This window comes from Acanthochromis polyacanthus, chromosome 15 (assembly GCF_021347895.1).
Source record: "Acanthochromis polyacanthus isolate Apoly-LR-REF ecotype Palm Island chromosome 15, KAUST_Apoly_ChrSc, whole genome shotgun sequence".
Taxonomy (NCBI): Eukaryota; Metazoa; Chordata; class Actinopteri; family Pomacentridae; genus Acanthochromis; species Acanthochromis polyacanthus.
Genome location: NC_067127.1, coordinates 31,826,604 through 31,844,308, shown reverse-complemented (window position 1 = coordinate 31,844,308; position 17,705 = coordinate 31,826,604). Strand labels below are relative to the sequence as shown.

The window sequence follows — 17,705 nt, the reverse complement described above, 5'->3', positions numbered from 1 at the left end:
ATATGTGAATTCTGTATGCCTGACATGAACATCATGTAGTCTAATGTAAGGGTTCTTGAATACACTGAGTTTTTTTTTTTTTTTTTAAACTTTATTTAAAGGAGACCATCTGTGCTTATAGATTGAAAATGGAACATGGTAATTTTCTTTTTGTATCAAGCTGCAGTGACTGTGACACGATGAGTTTGAGCTAATTGAATTTATTTCACACTGTAACTAATTCACACAATACAATTCAGATGATGAAACAACACAACACACACACCTAGTTTGTTTATCTTACCAAAAGAATCACATAATTCAATTCAAATTCAATTTAAAGGAACCACTTTGTCAGAGCAGTTGTATAAACAAATAAATTGTTTATCCAATAAAAAAAGGCTTAATGCCATGTCTATGATGAATGGAATGTGCCATATCCAGATGCAGATGGCTCTATTCCAGCTGAGAGACAACATAATATACTCTCACAGACTTTAGAGAACAAGTACCTATTAAACAATTAAGTCTACAAATAAACAAGCAATGCAATTTGCTCTATGAGTTGTCTGGTTAAAATAATGCAAGATTGAACCATCTAAAAGAATCAAGATTAGCACCATTAAAAATCATTAATTAACACTTTGTGTCATACGTTTGTTCCCTGAGAAGAAAGTGTCTCTTCTGAGAGAGAATGTGCACTGTTATACACTCCGAAAAGACTCTAAAATTCATCCTGACACTGTTGATGTAGAGTAAAACACAGTAGAACAACCAGAGGATACACCAAACAAAGTCCAATTTAGGATTAGCAACTAAACTCTTCAGTTACACATCTTTTGATCCGAGCTTTGAACTCTTTTATGGAAACAAACTCATGAAGCTCAAGTGTTTCTGAAGGTCTTTCCAGAACAATTGAACAAAATAGAAGCAGATTCTTTTACCAAGTTCAGAACAATTCCTGTGTTTCCTGTAGAGCAGCCAATTAGATGAGAGAAAAGTACAGCAGCTCTTGTAAGTGACAGAAAAAGGAGAGTCTCCTTGGGTTTAACGAAGGCCAAGAAACAAGATTAGGAAGTCCTGGATGGTTAGTTGGATACAATCCATCGAGAGCTTTTGTTGCTGGTTTCTGCAATGTTGTTATTGTTTATTCACACAAACAAGATGTCACCTGTCAGAAGAACTCATCATGAGCCAGTTAAAGCGTCTGAACACACAAAAGATGCAGTTTCAGATTCAAACGGTGGGTTCTTTCTCCTTGACACCGGGACTCACAGATCCAAACGCTCGACTGCAAAAGTGATGATGAATGGCGTGTATGATAGCGACACGCTCCCCCTCGCTGTCTAACCTTTCTCAAATACTCGTGACATTCTCCCTGCCGCGCTTCCCCGTCCGCCTCCCTCACAGGCATTGTGCTGAATTAGCCAGCCGTGGAAAAGCGGCTACTGTGTTGTCAAATGATTCACACGGATGAGCCGCGAGAAAAACCAAAGCGCTCTGAGCTAATTGGTATTCAAGGAGGCGCCGCGCTACCTGTTTCAAAGGCTTTCTTTTTTTTCCTGTCAGAGAGGATTGCCGAGCCTCCAGGGGAAGTTGGGATGCAGTTGCAGCTGATGAATAGCTAATAACGTCTATTAGCTCATTTAATTACCTCTTTGCTTTTAAGCACAAGGCTGATTTATTTTCTTAGCACTCGGAAGCTGCGGCGGATCATTTCGGAGGCGTGGCACGCGGCCCTGGAAGAGATTTTGGTAGATTAAATGTGCAAAGCGAGAGGGTTTAACACGGATATGCTTGTAAAGATACAACCAAATTGATCTTTTCTGACTAAACAAAAAGCAAAGGGAGAGAGACAGGGGCAGTTGAAAGCAGCCCTGATGTCTCCAGCTGTGCCGTATCAGACATTTGGATCTCGGCAGGAGGCTCCAGAAAAAGAGGCTTTCTTCTTGCTGTCTCATGTAACCTCCTGCAGTAATTAACAAACTATTAGAGCCCCAGAAATGTCTGAAAAAAATGGCGCTTGACTGACAGCTCCGGTCCATCGCTCTTCACCCTTCCTCCTCCCTCCTCCTCCCCTCGCTGTTGTTTCATGTACACAAATTAGCCGAACATCAGCGAAAGGCAAAGGGAAGCGTGCAACAGGAAGGAACGTCTCTTTTTTTTTCCCAATGAAAGCTCCGTCTTCGCCTCCTAAACGGATCCCGCAGAGCGAGCCGGTGCAGCGAGTTCATACAGCTACTTAGTCACCCAGTCAGTCAGTCAAACCAACATGCAGATTGTTCGACACCTCCAGGAACGGCGAGAACATCCCCGTGCCGAAGCAGCAGCCCAGAACACACACCAGATGGGGGAAACTATTAATTTTTCAAATATTTATAAGATGCAAATGTGAATAAAAAATGATGGCGCTGTCCCCGAACACCTGTTCCCCCCACTGGCTCAGCAAGCTCTTGTTTACCACCTGTCTCTCCTTCCTGAACACCTTGTGAGCTTGCCTCGTGTCTCACCGCTTCATGTTTACTCTTTGCCTTTCTGTCTGTATTCTTGTCTTTCCCCCCCCCGCCCACGTGCTGTATTTATCTCACTGCTCCGTGCTTCTTTGCATAAGTCCTGTTTTCTTCCTTGCAGGCTCCACTAATATCAAAGGTTATGACCTAAATGTCTGTTAGCATGCTAATGACAGCTTGTTTACTGACAGCAGACCTGCTTGGCTGTCACCTGATCTTTCATCCACACACGAGGAGCTGCTAACTATGTTATGCAGTCATAATTATGCAGGAAATTGTGTTGCCTTAACATATATTGTAATATAAAATAGCTGTAGCATAAACTGCTAACAATATGCTCAACCACTTGAACTAAAATGGCCGCTGGGATGTTTTAAGAATGACCCAAATTGCACCATTTTTCTGTAAAAGCAGAAACTTTCCAACAGTCATTGAAGTAATCATGTTTTCTCCTTCTAGCCATGGTTGTTCTCTTTCCATAGAGCTACAGGACTTTATATTGCAGCAAAAAATAGGCCCACAGTTTGTGAAAATGTGACAGTAACAGAAAATTCGCAGCAACTGCTGCTCTGAGTTCAGAGGGTTACGCATCGAAAACCAATCCCAGGTGCATTTGACCTGGGATTGTCACTGTCCAAAGTGACACAAAATTGGCCCCAAATTTCTCAAATTTATCAAAAATAATTCAAAAATTGTCAAGAACTTGTTCCAAATCTGTTTAGAACAGCTTAAAAACTGTTAAAAGTGACACAAAATGGTCCCAAATTTGGGAAAATCTCTGAAATAACTCAAAATTGTCAAAAACCTGTTCTGGATCTGTACAAAACAAGTTCAAAATGGTCAAAAATAGTTTTTCCTTGAAATCCATCAAAATGTAACAGAAAGGTTGCATAGTTGGTCCTACTAGAGTGGAAACATTATATATTTTTTATTATTTTTAAATTAAAAGCAGGCATTAACTTCTTTCTCCTTCTTGCCATAGTTGTTCATCTCCACATTTACTGTAGTGTAGAATAGCTGCTGCATAAACTGCCAACAATATGTTCGACCATTTGAACCAAAATGGCCGCTGGTATGTTTAAAAAACGACCCAAATTACACCATTTTTCTGTAAAAGCAGAAACTTTCCAGCAATTATTGAAGTAATTATGTGCGAGGTCGTGTTCCTTAACAACAAATTAACCAAATTTAAGCTTAAAATCATGACATCAAAATCACTTTATTCTATATGCCTCATTTTAAAAATTTGCCAAAAGTAAATCAATTGAAGCAACCAAATTATCTGAAAAGCAAGCACTGATGAACAGTTTATCTTGTATTTGGTAAAACAAACATTTGTCAACATAACAGACCACTGGCATTAAACAATTTTACTTATTTAACTCTCCAGCCTGCAGGTTTGACAGGTATGTTTTATATATATATATTTAGAAAAGCCAAGATAACACCATATATCAACTGTAAAAACAGAGAATATTCAAGTTGTCAACTTTACTGTAGATGCTCTGTGATGTACCTTTTTGTGTTAGTAAACATAAGCTAAAAATGCTGATATTTCACCAAAATCTACTACTCTGCATGCCTTATTTTTCAAAATGGTGCAAAAAATGTATCAATAAAATAAAAAGTTAAAAAACTGCACTTCCAAAGTCAACCGAGAATCCATAAGTTACTCGGTTGTGAAAAATGTTCAGGTTGAACTGCAGACAGCCTCCCAGAGAGGAGATGGATAGCAAATAAAACATACTGACTCAATAAAATAAATGTTTCATGACTGAAAAACGCTGTACAGAGCAGTAAGGTGTTGGAAGATGCATTCAACAGGGTGAAACATCTGTATAAAGCTGATGTGCAGAGCAGCGTGAATTAGTTGGTAGAGGTTGTTCAGATATAAATAGCTACTAGTATCTATCTATATCATGTAGAGCCACTGTTTTCCCAGTCAAACGTGGGCTACTCAGTTGGAAAAATGTTGTCTTTTTTATAATTTATGTCTGACTGTGACTGCCATATTGCACAGAAGACATTTCTGAGTTCTCTCTCCTTCTAGTCATGGTTGTTCTGTTTCACTCATTCATTGACATTATGTCACTCCATTTGATTTTTAACCCTCTCAATCTCAAAACCCACCACTGGATTTTCAAAATTATACCATTTATCAACCAGAAACTGTAAAAACAACAACTCTCTGGAGATTCTTCACTAAATCATGTGTTGTTCAGTTGGGAGAATTAACCAAACTTATGCTTTAAACTGTTTTCAATGGAAATCACGGTATTCCGCATGTCTTGTTTCAGAATTAGCAAAAAAAAATAACCATTAATAGTAACCAGATTCTGTAAAATACGAAAAATTCTGCTGTTGTCGGCTCAAATATGAAGCCATTAGTGACGCCTCTGCAACTAACAGTCACATGAGAAAAATTCAAGACATATCAGGCTGAACTGCAGGCTGTGTTTGCACTGAGCAAATAACAGGTGACCTTTTTGTTTTCAATAAACACCATTTTAACTGAATCTTCCTGCACAGCAGACATTTTTTAAGTTCTCTCTACTTCTCGCCATGGTTCTTCTGTTTCCATAGAGCTGCAGATCTTTATGCTGCAGAGAAAAATGAGCCCACAGGGAGTAAAAATGTGACGTTAGCACAAAATTCCCAGAAACTGCTGCTCGGGTTACGCATCAAAAAGCAATTCCAGATTCATTTTCCTGGGATTGCCATTGTCCGAAGTGACATAAAATTGGTCCAAAATTGCTCTACTGTGTCTAAAATAACTTGTTAAAAGCTTGTTCCAAATCTGTACAATGCAACTGAAAAATTGTCCAAAACAACATAAAACGGTCCCAAATTGCCAAAATTTGTCTAACATAACTGAAAAATTGTCAAACTCGTGTTCCAAATCTGTTCAAAACAACTTAAAAACTGTTCAAAACAACTTAAAACTGTCCAAAGTGACATACAATCGTCCCAAGATTCAGTTATTTCTTCATACATATGGCAGGGCAAGAGACCTTGAATTAGTAGGGCCCTGCTTCAGAGACCAAGGAGAGATGGCGGTATGGGGCTCCCTGATTTCCACCACTACTACTGGGCTGCTAATATTCGCTGTATCTCTTTTTGGACTTGCTTTTATTTCCAGCCGGACGGTCCAGATTGGACATCTCTGGAGCTAAATCTGTGCCGATACCTCTCCCTTCCTGCACTTTTAGGTGCACCACTTGACTGCACGTTACCAAAATCACTAGATAGCCTTCGAGTGTGGATTCAATTTAGGAGATTGTTTGGATACCAACATTTTTCCTTTTTGAGTCCAATTGCCGACAACCATTTTTTTTTACCCCCTCTCGATCCGATTCCACTTTTCAGAGTCGGCACGAGAAGGGTATCAAATTGTTTGCAAGTATGTTTCAGGATGGCTGTTTTGTTTCTTTTAATCAATTGACAGAGAAATATAATATACCCAAAACACATTTCTTTCGATATCTGCAGGTTAGGCAGTACGTTCGTGCAAACTTGCCGGACTTTCCCACAGAGCCTGTCACTAACCCAATTAATACCTTCTTATCCTTCGATCCATCATCCAGAGGTGCCCTGTCCAAGCTTTATAGTATCATTACAATGCAGAAACACACTCCAATAGACAAAATTAAGGCAGCCTGGGAACAGGACCTTGGCCACATTCCCGATGATCAATGGGACTCTATTCTCTCATCAATACATAAATCCTCAATTTGTGCTAGATTCTGCTTACTCCAATTTAAGGTGGTTCACAGAGCTCACATGTCCAAGGCTAAACTGTCTAACATTTATCCTGATATAGCTCCCACCTGTGACAAATGCAATTATTGTGATGCCACCTTATTACAGATGTACTGGCTATGTCCTAAACTGCAGAAATTTCGGCATGATGTATTCAATACTCTATCTACAATACTAAAGAAGAATCTAGGCCTTAGCCCGACTCTTGCCTTGTTTGGTGTTGCTGATGGAGATAACCATCACCTAGCTCCTGCAGAACACCGTATGCTTACCTTTGCCTTGCTTTTGGCCAGAAGGGTAATCTTGCAGAACTGGAAAGGTGCTGCCCTGCCCACACTCATCCAGTGGCGTCAGGATATTATGTCCTATCTTAAACTTGAGAGGTTTTGTTATTCTCTTCATGGCTCAACAAAGAAATTCTATGAGACATGGGAACCTTTCTTAACTTACTTTCATAACACCCAATGTAAGTTATGATTTAACTAATCTGGAATGGAATGGAATCCTTGGAATGGAACAAGATATGACTCTGTGTGGTGCACTGCGATACATTTTTTTTTTAAAATTGTGCCTTATCTACTGATTTACCAGCATTTTCCTCTCATTATTTCTCTTTTATTTTATTTATTTATTTATTTATCATTGGAGGTAAGAGGGTGGGAAGGGATGGGAGGATGGGAAGGGCTCCTGATCAACATCAGGTGTGACTGCTGTTGTCACAGAGGTTTGCCTACCCTATTTGATCTACATATAAGTACACCATCTGTGGAAATGTCAAGTATTGCTGCCCAACCCTGGATTTTCTAGGTTTTGTTACTGTTATTGAGTTTGTGTTATATGTGTTTATAATATAAAAGAGCAATAAAAAATATCTGGAATGTAAAATCGTCCCAGATTGCCAAAATTTGTCTAAACTAACTCAAAAATTGTGAAAAACTTGTTCCAAATCTGTTCGAAACAAGTTAGAAATGGTCAAAAAAATGACTTGGTTTGTCCAAAATGCCCCACATTTGTCCAAAAATAACTCGAAATCCATCAAAAAGGTTGGATAGTTGGTCCTCCTAGAGTGGAAATATTAATTTAAGATTTTAAACTAAAAGCCAGCATAAAGTGCTCTCTCCTTCTAGCCAAGGTTGTTCTGTTTCCATAGAGCTGCAAGACTTCATACTGCAGAGAAAAATGAGCCCACAGTTAGCAAAAATGTGACGGTAGCACAAAATTCCCAGAAACTGCTGCTTGGAGTTCAGAGGGTTACGCATCAAAAAGCAATCCCAGGTGCATTTGACACGAAAATTCTGCCTGCAAGTTATTTTAAAGAAGCAAAAGTGTCGCAGGTGAACATCTAGAAATAGTATTTTGTGTCATGTGCCAAAGATTCCCTTGAAGCAGGAAGAACATAAAAGGAATGTGGCTGTATCATCCGGAGGGGATCTGTGTCAGAGGTGTGGACACGCTCTGCAGCTCGGCGACAGAAAGAGCAGGAGTTCGTTGTTCGTGTCTTTAAAGGGTTAGTGCTGCTGCCAAAAGCTGACAGGAGTGCCAAAAGTCTTGTGCCACTTTCTTTTTTTTTTTATCCTTTTAAGAACAAAAACACCTGCATGAAAGCTTTTTGAACGGAGGCTTTGTTAGCAATCAATGCAGCGTTTACTGAAAGATCGCTGACCTTTTCCTTTTAATAACTTCTGTGCTTTGCAGGCAGGAGTCAAAATAAGAAAACACTCTTGATATGCTTGGTGGTTCTTTCACTCTTTGTTGTATTATCAGATTAAGAACCTGCCGCGCAGTCTGTTTTCACAAACACCCCTCAAGGCTGCAATTATTATGATATTACCGATAATTTGAGAAGCTGTTTATAAAAAGACACAGCAAGAGGCAATAAAGATGCAAGATGTGAACCCATTTAAGGACCAGCCAAGTGATTAAAAATCTTAGAGTCTTTTTAAAGTCAGCCAAAACCTGCAGCATGTTTTTAGTTTTTCAACTCTCTGAATAAGAAACCTCCTACTGGATTCATCATGCCTCCAGAGTTTGACTTCATGGGAAACAAATGCAGACTGTTAAAGCAGAAAAATAAACAGATCCAACTTCACGACAGTCATTGAACTGATCATGCACTGTTCCATGAGTACAATTACCCAAATGTAAGCTTAAAATTATAATATTTCAGAAAAATTGCCTCACTCTAAGTGTCTAATTCAAAAAATTTGCCAAAAATAAATCAAATGAACCAATCAAATTATGTAAAAAAACTAAAAAGTTCTGCAATCTTTTGTGCAAATAATGAGCCATTATTGACTGAGCTAAATGAGAAGACGTGACAAATAAATTCAGGGACAGTTTGGATGAATTGCAAGCTGCGTTTTCAAAGACACACATGGAAACAGATTACAAATGCATATCTGTGTAGGTTCTCATTCTTCCAGGTCATGGTTATCCAAAGTAGTTTAAATCAATCCACTGGACTTAAGAAAGTTCCTTGAAGACGTTTCACCTCTCATGCAAGAGGCTTCTTCAGTTCTGGTGGTGGTTGGTGTTACCTCAGCTTTTAAGCCTCTGTGAGGTGTGTCCAGGGCTATTATTATTCCAACAACCATTACTAAGACCCGTCTGACTACTCAACGATGGTTGTTGGGAGAATCAGTGGGGGTCGTTGAAATGCACAGACGTCACTGAGCCCTCATGTGCTAATGGTGGTCATTAGCATGAGTCATTCTGCTGAGTAGTTTTGAAAGGACTTGACTGTAAATTGATGAAAGATGATGTCGCAGACCACCACCCCCCTGTTCAGAGATGGCTGCAAAATGCATATATTCACCATATTTTTTCTATTGGTTGCAATCCTGCTTGTAATGAAATTATTATAACCAATAATTTCAGAAACTGTTTTACGAAAAGACACAAAAGCAAGAAGCAAAAAGCGATGCATTTAAGGAACAGCCAAGTGATGACAAAGCTTGAAGAGTCTTTTTCAAATCAGACAAAAACTGCACCATGTTTTTTGTTTTTCAGCTCTTAGAATAAGAAGCCTCCTGCTGGATTCAACATGCCTCCAGAGTTTGACTTCATTAATGACAAATGCAGACTGTTAAAGCAGAAAAAAATAATCAGGCCCCACTTTAAGACAATCATTGAACTAATCATGTGATGTCTCATCTGTAAAATTAACCAAATTTAAGCTTAAAATCATAGCAATTTGTCAAAATTGCCTCATTCTCAACGCCTCATTCAAAAATTTGCCAAAAAAAAAAAATCAAATGAACCAATCAAATTATATAAAAAACTAAAATATTCTGCATTCCTTTGTGCAACTAAAGAGCCATGATTGTCACGGCTCTAGGAATCTGGACCCGAGCAGAGAGTCACACAACCAGGGCTGGGTAGAATGAAACGGTTTTTATTGTGGGGAATGAGTAAGGGAGGTGGGTGAATCCCTGGCAGTCGAAGTCAGACGAAGGAGGAAAGCCGGCGGGGGGACAGACGCAGGACGAGTGGAGCCGGGAGTCTAGGGGAAAAAGAAGTGAGCTGAATGGTTTCTGAGGGTGTCCCAAGGAGACAGGGCAGGTGACAGCCCGGACAGCTGGAGTCTGGACAGAGCAGGGATACAGAGACGTTAAAACCTCCAATTTTGCAACATACCTTTGGAGCGACTAGAAAGTACTGACTGGTAAGTCAAGTTTGACGATCTGGCAGGGTGTGGAAGGTTCAGCCGGTCTTTATTGCAGCAGGTGTAATCTCAGCGATGAGTTTCAGCTGTCTGGGTCTCATGGGGAGGCTAATCACCTGAGTGGAGACAGCTGAGAGCCGCGCTCCACTCAGGTGCAGCGCTGGGGAGAGAGAGGGAGAGCAGAGCAACAGAGCAAAGTAGACAGCGGGAGACAGATAGGATAGGGTGTTTGATGCCAGATGGGAGGACAGGGGGTGAGAAGGGAGCTCTGACAGTTATTGACTTGGCTGAACAAAAAGACGTGACAAAAAAAATCGGGCACAGTGTGGATGAACTACAGCCTGTGTTTTCAGAGACATGTGGAAACATTTAAAAAAGTATATAATTACCTTGTTTTTCAAATATTGGTTCACATTTGATATATTACTAAAAAATCTGAGACTGAAGACACGAAAGCAAGAAGCAAAAAAAGCTGCATTTAAGAATCAGCCAAGTGATTAAAAAGCTTAGTCTTTTTAAATACAGCCAAAAACTGCAGCATGTGTTTGGTTTTCAGCTCTCAGGATAAGAAGCCTCCTTCTGGATTCAACGTGCTCCAGAGTTTGACTTCATTAATGACAAATACAGATTGTTAAAGCAGAAAAAATAGCCAGATTTCCAATTTATGACAGTCACTGAACTAATCATGTGGTGTTCCATGAGGACAATTAACCAAATTTAAGTTTAAAACTATAATATTTAATCAAAATTGCCTTACTCTGTATGTTTTATTTAAAAATTTGCCAAAAAATACGCCAATTGAACCAATCAAATTATGTAAAAAAAAAAAAAATCTGCAGTCTTTTATGCAACTAAGGAGCCACAATAGACTCAGCTGAACAAAAAGACATGAAGAAAAAAATCAGGGACGGTTTGGATGAATTGCAGGCTGTGTGTTCCAAAACTGTTTTAGAAAAAGACGTGAAAGCAAGAAGCAAAAAAAAAAAATAAAAAAATGCATTTAAGGAACAGCTAAGTCTGTGTAATAAAAATGTCTTTTTAAAGTCAACCAAAAACTGCAGCATGTTTTTGGTTTTCAGTTCTCGGGATAAGAAGCCTCCTGCTGGATTCAGCATGCCTCCAGAGTTTGACTTCATTGATGACAAATGCAGACTGGCCAAACCGTCTCCTGCTGGGGATATTTGGCACTGACTGCTGGAGTGTTTCTGCAGGACGTCGACTGGAAGATTGTCTCTGACGCGACGGGGAAGCAGCCTTTAAATTTTACAAGCCACCAAACATCTGTCTGCTGCAACCACGCAACCTTTAGCTTCAGCTCTGTGCTCTTTTGTTTTTCCTTTCCCACTCATTTCCCAGAGAGACTGATGCTGCTAATGGGTACTAGCACGGTAAAAGGCTTTTCAGATTAGCACTCCAAAAGCTGCTTTAGGATTCTTCCCGGTCCCAGCTGTGAGACCGCCTTCAGAAAGAAAGAGAAGAAAAACTTTGAAGGTTGAATTTAATGTTGTGTTAGCGTTAGCATGTTTATTTCCATACGAGGCCACGTGCACGTGTGTCTGCATTTGAATTATTGCTTTAATTTTCCCCTTTATGTGACCGTAAATGGACGCTTTTACATAAAGCCACTGAGGCCTCATAAAAGTGCCCGTGTTGAGATAGTGGATCTAGTTAAGTTCCTCCTCAGAGTGAGCCACAGATGAAAAAAAGAAATTCCTTCCACTCGTCTCCATCGGTTATATCCGTCTGATTCACGCTGTTGATGAACCGTCTAGGCTTTTTCTCTTCTTTTTTTTCCCACGCTGACCTGAAAGATCAAAAACACGAGTCAGATTATAACGTAGGTGGAGGCCAAACACCCACACTCATCCAAATACCCACTTTACTCAGCCCTGCAGAAATTAATTTGATTTCTTTTCCAGGCTGTTGTTAGAGAGAGAGAAAAGAGACTCAATCCAATACGATACATCATTTCTAATAAATCAGTTTCAGGGAGACATTGCTGCCCAACATTCATTAGCTTTTCTTCCCATGATTATAAAACCAGAAATTGGAGTGATTTGTAGGTGAACGTTTTTTAAATAACTCACCGCAGCAGTTATCTCGTGCTGATTTATTCATATAGCCTCATTTTGCCTTGTAAATGATCAAACTTTAATGGCCGAGAACAAAAGGCAACAGGTTTGCAGCACGTATAAACCTGCGGAGTGTCGATGTTTGCGTCCGTGGGGATCAGGACCACGAGTGTTTTCACCAATCATAGCATTTTAATTGCATGTGGGAAATGACATTAAGGTCACAATTGAGATCAGCATTAAATCTGCATGCTTTAGCACAGAGCATGAATAAATAACATTTGTTGTGGAAGCCACCGATATGATTTCCATGTTTAAGTGACACAGTTTATCCAATGCTTCCTGCTCCTACCATGACTGTGGAGTTTCAGTTAAACTCAGACATTTTTACAGTTTTGCGAGTGTAGGCACATCATTGTATTTTGCCTGTGTCCATATTATTCACCAAATCTCTCCACTTTTTACCAGTACCTTGGGGTTGCATTGGACTTCAACCTCAATTTTAAAAATTCCTTTAGATAGAGTTATTTTCGGGGCCTTTTTGCCTTTATTATAGTGTACAATGGAGAAAGAGAGACAGGGAAAGTGGTTAGAAACGTGGGGGAAAGACAGTAAATGACTATGGGTCGTAATCGAATCCATGACCGATCGCCCTTGTTTATGGGTGCCCTGACTCACAAAATTTGACACTAATTGGCCTTTCATTGCAACAGAAGCTGCTAAATCCGACCTCTACTCCATGATCCTTTCTCACATTGAATACTGCTTCACAACCTGGTCCTTTTCTAGTGTCACTGCTCTAAAACCTCCTGGACGGCTTTAAAGAAAAAGCCAACAAGGTGTTTGACAAAAAGCCACAGTCATTCCATCACTGTGCAATCTAAATGAAATATCAATTCCTAAGCCTTGAGAATTTAAAATCATTTAAAAGTGCTTGCTTAATATATCAGTCTATGAATGGGATGGTCTCACCGCCCCTGAGGGATTTTATCCAAAAGAGAAATGGTTTTACTAATACAAGGTACTAATACAAGGGGTGACTGTGAAGTAAAATTTAGAAAGTCCTCCTTTGCACAGAATGCCTTTTCTAGTAAAGGTTACACAAACTGGAATACTTTAATTAGAGCTATCAGAGCAAGATCCACCTTGGTCAGTTTTAAGAGGCAGTATAAGGCATGGCTGATGAACAAGCTTGTGAACATTGAGAAAATCAGGCATTTTAAAAACAGACACTTTAACTAAATGTACTTTATGACAGGCTCTTTTTATATTTCTTGTAACTCTGCATGTTTTTCTTTTATGTTTGGGACAACAGATGGAAATTAGCCTTGTGCTAAATCCTCCCAATTTACTGCAACCTTTGTGTAAACTTATGAGATTGTACGTTCATTACTATGCACTGTCCCAAAGAAATTAAACTTTTTCAGCTTTTTGCCATAAAATCTGCCATCTAGATACTTCAGCAGTGTTCCTTCCTCTTTTCTCTGCCATTATTGAAACACGGAAGAGTGACCGCGACCCTTCGACTCCATAAATGTTGTAAGAACTGGATACCAGATTACAAAACGCCTCATTCATTCAGATTTAAGTTGCTCAGTGGTGCTGAAATGAAGTTTTCTGAGCTCCATTCATGAGAAGCTTGAAATGTCCTCACGCTTCCACAGTTTTGGCACCACAGAGTGAACTCGTCAGCCAAGGCCAGCTGGCTTCCTGCACACATGAATGTGATGAAATACAGAAATAATATCATTTTATAAATGCATTTTTTATCAAATGGATCTAACTGTAAGAGTAGAAAGAGTCATTTCAGAGAGTTTTCTTGCTTCTGTACTGCAAAAGTTCAAATGACAGAATAAAATTCACTCCTATTAACAGTAAAACTGACACACTCCTACAAGATAAAATTCTTGCAAAATAAAACCTTTACAAAATAAAAAACCTCATGTTTAAATATGGGCAATGGGTTACAGAGGGAACATGAGTGTTTGACCACTTCATACAACTGGAAATATGTGTAAAAAAGCATGTTTAAAGTGCAAAACTGGTGCAAAAATTAAAGTAAACCAAATTTTAGTACCCCAATATATAGTACAGTACTGTGGCAGCCATTCGCGCTCTAAAATTTTGTCATTAATGTTTGTCATCTTCTTCCCCAGAATCTGTGAAAAGGCCAAAAATTAAATTCAATATTGAGAAAAAATCCATCACGAGACAGTCTCATTCAAATTAGATGCTCATGTTTTATGTCTGCTTGCCATTATTATCTGTTATTGAACTTTTTCAAAGAAAAATCACCCTCTTCTGCTACTTGACCAAGCAAATACAGGATTTCTTGTCATTTTTTTCATCAGTGTGTGATGAATTCACATGAACAGCTCATTTGCCTCTTTCTCCCTCTCAACAGTCCCCTGAAGTATCTCTCGGGTCTCTTACTTCTGTACTTTAACAATTCAATTCAGTCCTATTAACATTAACACTTGTACAACTCCTGAAATCTTCCTCCTACAAGAAACCCCCTACAAAACAAAAGACATTTAAAGAAGGTTACACAAGAAAATCTATAGATCTGCCTAAAAGTGAAGAAGAGTTTTGGTGCAAAATTAAAAAGTTCAGTGTAAAGAGAAGGTCTTGGTCCAACATTTCATTATTTTTTTTGTGTTATTTGCCAGAATCTATGAAAGCAGAGCTGAAAATTAGAACGAATATTGAACACATATCCATCAGGTGAGAATCACGTTCAATATAAAAGCCAATGCTTTAGCACATTTTTGAAACACCACCTGTCGCAACCCTGTTCTGCTAAGATAACTGAGCAAATACAGGATTTCTTGTCATTTTTTTTTCATCAGTGTGTGATTACATGCACGATTAGTTCCATGCAGCTCCTTTGCATGTCTTTTTTTTCTCAACAGTCCCCTCAAGTATTCCTCGGGTCTTCTGTGCTTTAGCAGTTTAAATTGCATGACACAATCAGTATCTACCAATAACAACGTTTGCAAAATCATCCTTCTACAAAATTTAACCTTACCAAAATAAAAGACATGCATTTAAACAAAAGCAGCAGGTTATAAAAGAAAAACGAGTGTTTGACTAGTCTGTACAACTATAGATATGTTTTTTATTGTTTTGTTTTTTAAAAAGCATGTCTAAAGTGCAAGATTTTTGCATCAGATATACGGAATTCTTTCCATGCATAGCTCCTTTGCATTTCCTTTTTCCTCTCAACAGTCCTCTGAAATATCTCTTGGGTCTCTTACTTCTATTATTTAGCAGTTCAAACAGCAAGACACAATTCAGTAATATTAATGCTAAAATTTGCACAGCTGCTGAAATCATCCTCCTACAAAATGAAATCCTTCATAAATAGTAGACGCATGCATTTAAGAAAAAGGACTGTTAAACTACTATGTACAGCTACAGATCTGTGTAAAAGTGAACCAGAGGGTTCGGTGCTGAATTAGAATGAATCAAAGATTAGTGCAAAGACAGCAAAGTTGTGAAAATTTGGTTCTTTTTTTCATGTTCTTGGCCAGAATCGATGAAAACTGAACCAGGGCTGAAAATTAGAATGAATGCTGTGCATAAATCCAACAGGAGACAATTCAAAATCATTCAGAATAAATGCAAATGCTGTACAATGTCTGCTAGCCATATCTGCTATTGAACTTTGAAAGAATAACTCTCCAAACTTCATCTGTTTCTGCTTAGATAACCAAGCAAATGCAGGATTTCTTGTCGATTTTGCATCAAATGTGATTAATTAGCTCAATGCACAGCTCCTTTGCACGTCCTTTTCCCTCTCAACAGTCTCCTCAAGTACCTCTCAGGTCTATTTTTACTGTCTTGCCCTCCAACGTTTCTCCCCTGTATCAGAGCTGCATTAGCATATGAGTCAGAGCACCAGAGGGCGACACATCCTCCGACGTTTATCTCCGTGCAGAGAAAGACGGCCGACTTCCACGTCAGGTGTTATTTACCTCAAAACCTGCTTGGCGAGTGTGTGTGGGTGTTTGTGTGTCTGTTTAACACCCCAGGACCCGAGCAGATGCTCCACCAAACACATCAGTGAGCGCTGCCCCGTCCTTTATTATTCTTAAATGTCACTCTTGTCTTTGTATTTCTCTGTACCAAAACCCCCGCAAATGTCACAGTCTCGGCCCAGTGTCTGCCCACTGCTACTCCTGTCATTGTTTGTGATTCCAAATTAATACTTAAAAATGCAGACAGGAAGAGGTCGATTGAATGTTTCAGCTGAGGCTGCTGGGAAACGGTGGATGAACCGAACGGCTGTTTAACCGCGTGGATGTGATGTGTGAAGCCGAAATGAGCAGACTTTTTCAAAGTGCGGTTTCTAAGCACAAGACTCCTGCACTAATCACTGTAGCACACAGCGTTGTGTACTCAAAGGGCATGTTGTGCATCAGTTATTAGGCTATAACCTCTGCAGGGAAAACGTGTCCAATGATTACAGCAGCTCCGGCACAGATGATTGCACCACCTGAAGCCTGGTGACTAATTGATTGATTGTTTTTGTGCAGCAGCAGCCGAGTTCAAGGTGCAGATTCTGTAACAGAGGGATGTGTTGGTTAGAAAGTACATTCAGGAAGTATGGTTTGTTGATTTGGAATGAAGTGAATCAAAATTTAATATCCAGAAACACACAGGAGTGGAGGTAGTAATTCTCATACAGATTCAAGCTCTAACTGAGCTTCACATAATTGGTTTTTGGGTTACAAGTCCAGTTTTTGATTGCATTTGTAGCATTGTTTCTTACTGCATTACTACTTTTGATGCTACATTATTAATCTACTTCTATTTATGAACAAATCATAAGCAAAACACCAAAAATTCTACAAAATATCTCAACTACGAATGGATAAGTTGCTCTGACAACCATAAAAAGTTATACAGCTGTCAGAAACAAAACTAGACCGAAAGGCTGCAAAAACAAAACAAAACAAAACAAAACAAAACTGCTGATTGACTGAAAGCAAACAGAATTTAAATTGAAACATAATAAACAAGGATAATAATAAACTCAGAGTACTCTGCCAAGGCCGCTCGGTCTTTGCATAGTTTCGAATAAGTCTCGATAAATCCACAGTGGTGGATTTGTAGTAGGATCTCAATCATGTGGTCATCAGCAGGCAGCTGACGTAGCGTTCACTTGTTGTCATAGTTAGAGTGATGCTGTGCCGTTATCTCGCAATGATACAGAAATCTTTAACAAATCCGTGGATCCAGACTGTAAGCTGTGATTTTGACAGTAATGCAGCTTCATCATCCATAAAGTCTGAGGCAAATTGGAGCATTTACAGGCCAGTTACGCATCATTTCCTGACAAATTGTTGAAATTTCGCCAGCCGCCATTTCCATGCCCTCAGACGTTTGCATAGCCTTTTGACAACTTTTAATCACTCATGCCTGATGTACATTCTGGCCAAATTTGAGCTCTGTCAGAGTTACCTTGTTTGAATTCATAGCTTTTGAAAATGTGCAAAAATTGGTCCAAAATTGTCCAAAATATGACACAGAATTCAAAATGGCTGACTTCCTGTTGTGTTTTAGGTATGGTACTCTTCCTCTTGTGATGGCGGTGTTGATTGCGTATTGTGTAAGCTGTATGGTGATCATGGTCAGATATCGCACTGTTTTATGGATTTAAAATGCTTGTTCTTTAAAGCTGATGTCAACCGGATAGCTGTTGAATGGCATGAATTA

The 17,705-nt window shown here is 39.2% G+C and overlaps 1 long non-coding RNA gene across 1 annotated transcript; it reads left to right on the top strand.

Moving 5' to 3' along the window:
* Nucleotides 1-9,631: 9,631 nt before the first annotated feature.
* LOC127537480 (uncharacterized) lies at nt 9,632-13,446 on the top strand. Its single transcript, XR_007947138.1, has 2 exons — nt 9,632-9,912; nt 10,992-13,446. It is a non-coding gene; the product is annotated as an uncharacterized LOC127537480 (long non-coding RNA).
* The last annotated feature ends 4,259 nt before the right edge of the window (nt 13,447-17,705 follow it).